This window comes from Hordeum vulgare, chromosome 5H (genome assembly GCF_904849725.1).
Source record: "Hordeum vulgare subsp. vulgare chromosome 5H, MorexV3_pseudomolecules_assembly, whole genome shotgun sequence".
NCBI classification, from domain to species: Eukaryota; Viridiplantae; Streptophyta; class Magnoliopsida; order Poales; family Poaceae; genus Hordeum; species Hordeum vulgare.
The window spans coordinates 4,512,691-4,515,733 of NC_058522.1; positions in this window are offsets into that span (position 1 = coordinate 4,512,691).

The window sequence follows — 3,043 nt, forward strand, 5'->3', positions numbered from 1 at the left end:
CATCGGGATTGGTGTTAAACGTAAATAATTGTTATTTGGTGTTTGCATTGAGCATGAACATGATTGGATCGTGTTTATTGCAATACGATTATTCATTTAAAGAGAATAATTTTAATTCTATTTGCTTGAATAATTACCCTCAATGGTTTATTGAATCTCGATCGTAGTGCTACACATGTTCATAATATTGATGCCAAAAGATACAAAGTAGTAATGATAGTACCACTTATTTGTGGCACTGCCACTTGAGTCATGTTGGTATAAAATGCATGAAGAAGCTCCATGCTGATGGATCTTTGTACTCACTCATTTTTGAAACGTTTGAGCCATGCAAACCATACCTATTGGTATAAACGCATGAAGAAACTCCATGCAGATGGATCGTTTGGACTCACTTGATTTTGAATCACTTGAGACATGCAAATCATACCACATGGGCAAGATGACTGAAGGCCTCATTTTCCAGTGAGATGGAACAAGAAAGTAACTTGTTGGAAGTAATACATTTTTGATGTGTGCAGTCCAATGAGTGCTGAGGCACGCAGTGGATATCGTTATGTTCTTACTTCACTGACGATTTGAGTAGATACAGGAGTATTTACTTGATGAATCACAAGTCTGAAATATTAAAAAGTTCAAAGCTATTTCAGAGTGAAGATCGTCGTGACAAGAGGATAAACTGTCTATGATATGATCATAGAGATGAATATCTGAGTTGCGAGTTTTGGTACACAGTTAAGACAATGTGGAAACTGTTTTGCAATTCATGCCACCTAGAACACCATAGTGTGATGGTGTGTCCAAACGTCGTAGCCGCGCCCTATTGGATATAACGCATACTATGATGTCTCTTATTGAAATACCACTTTTGTTTTGGGTTAGGCATTAGAGACATCCGCATTCACTTTAAATAGGACACCACGTAATTTCGTTGAGATGACACCTTATGAACTATGGTTTGGAGAAACCTAAGCTGTCGTTTCTTGAAAGTTTGGGGCTACGACGCTTATGTGAAAAAGTTTCAGTCTGATAAGCTTGAACCCAAAGCAGATGAATGCATCTTCATAGGATATCCAAAACAGTTGGGTACATCTCCTATCTCAGATCCAGAAGCAAAGTGTTTCTTTCTAGAAACGGGTCCTTTCTCGAGGAAAGGTTTATCCCAAAAGAATTGAGTGGGAGGGCGGTGGAACTTGATGAGGTTATTGAACCGTCACTTCAACCAGTGTGTAGCAGGGCGCAGGAAGTTGTTCCTGTGGTGCCTACGCCAATTGAAGTGGAAACTGATGATAGTGATCATGAAGCTTCAGATCAAGTTACTATAAACCTCGTAGGTCGACAAGCTCGCGTACTGCTACAGAGTAGTATGATAACCCTGTCTTGGAGGTCATGTTGTTGAACAACAATGAACCTACGAGCTATGGAGAAGCGATGGTGGGCCTGGATTCCGGCAAATAGCCGGAGGCCATGAAATCCGAGAGGTACACAACATGGCATACTTTAGACGTGAACAAACCCCAGATCTGTATGGGTGTTGGATTCATTAAAATCACATAGTGATGTGAACTAGATTATTGACTCTAATGCAAGTGGGAGACTGTTGGAAATATTCCCTAGAGGCAATAATAAATTAGTTATTATTATATTTATTTGTTCATGATAATCGTTTATTATCCATGCTATAATTGTATTGATTGGAAACACAAATACATGTGTGGATACATAGACAAAACACTGTCCCTAGTAAGCCTCTAGTTGACTAGCTCATTGATCAAAGATGGTTAAAGTTTCCTAACTATAGACAAGTGTTGTCACTTAATAACGAGATCACATCATTGGGAGAATGATGTGATGGAGAAGACCCAAACTATAAACGTAGCGTATGATCGTGTCATTTTATTGCTACTGTCTTCTGCATGTCAATTTATTTGTTCCTATGACCATGAGATCATGCAACTCCCGGACACCGGAGGAATACCTTGTGGGTTATCAAACGTTGCAACGTAACTGGGTGACTATAAAGGTGCTCTACAGGTATCTCCAAAAGTATCTGTTGGGTTGGCATGGATCAAGACTGGGATTTTTCACTCCGTGTAACGGAGAGGTGTCTCGGGGCCCACTCGGTAATACAACATCACAACAAGCGTTGCAAGCAATGTGACTAAAGAGTTAGTTACGGGATCTTGTAATACGGAACGAGTAAAGATACTTCCCTTTAACGAGATTGAACTAGGTATGGGGATACCGGCGATCGAATCTCGGGCAAGTAACATACCGAAGGACAAAGGGAACAACATACATGATTAACTAAATCCTTGACATAGAGGTTCAACCGATAGAGATCTTCATAGAATATGTGGGAGACAATATGGACATCCATGTCCCGCTATTGGTTATTGACGAGAGAGTGTCTCAGGTCATGTCTGCATAATTCTCGAACCCGTAGGGTCTAAACACTTAAGATTCAGTGATGTTTCGATATAGTTGAGTTATATGTGTTGGTGACCGAAGTTTTGTTTGGAGTCCCTGATGAGATCCCGGATGTCACGAGGAGTTCCAAAATGGTATGGAAATGAAGATTGATATATAGGAAGTTGGTATTTGGATTCCGGAAGGTTTTCGGGCATTGCCGGTAGTGTACCGGGAGTGATTAACGAGTTCCGAGGGCCCACTGGGTGGGCCCACCACGCCCCAAGGGGTCCACATGGTTTTATTGGATGCACAATAAGGCATAATGGGTTGACAAAGTCATCCAAGGAAAGCCCATGAGGAAAAAGTGGAAAATCCAAAAGAGGTCGGAAATTAAGGAAGGAGTCCTAATCCAAGTGGGATTGGAGGAGGACTCCTCCCTCCTCCACTTCGGCCAACCCAAGGGAGCCTCGCTTGTGGCGCCAAGGCTGCCTCCTCCCTCCTCCTATATATATACTAGAGGTTTAGGGCTTTTGAGACAACAACTTTGCCACGTGCAACCCTAAACCTATACTTCGTAGTTCTTCCTCTAGATCGGTTTTCTGCGGAGCTCGGGCGGAGCCGTGCAGGAATA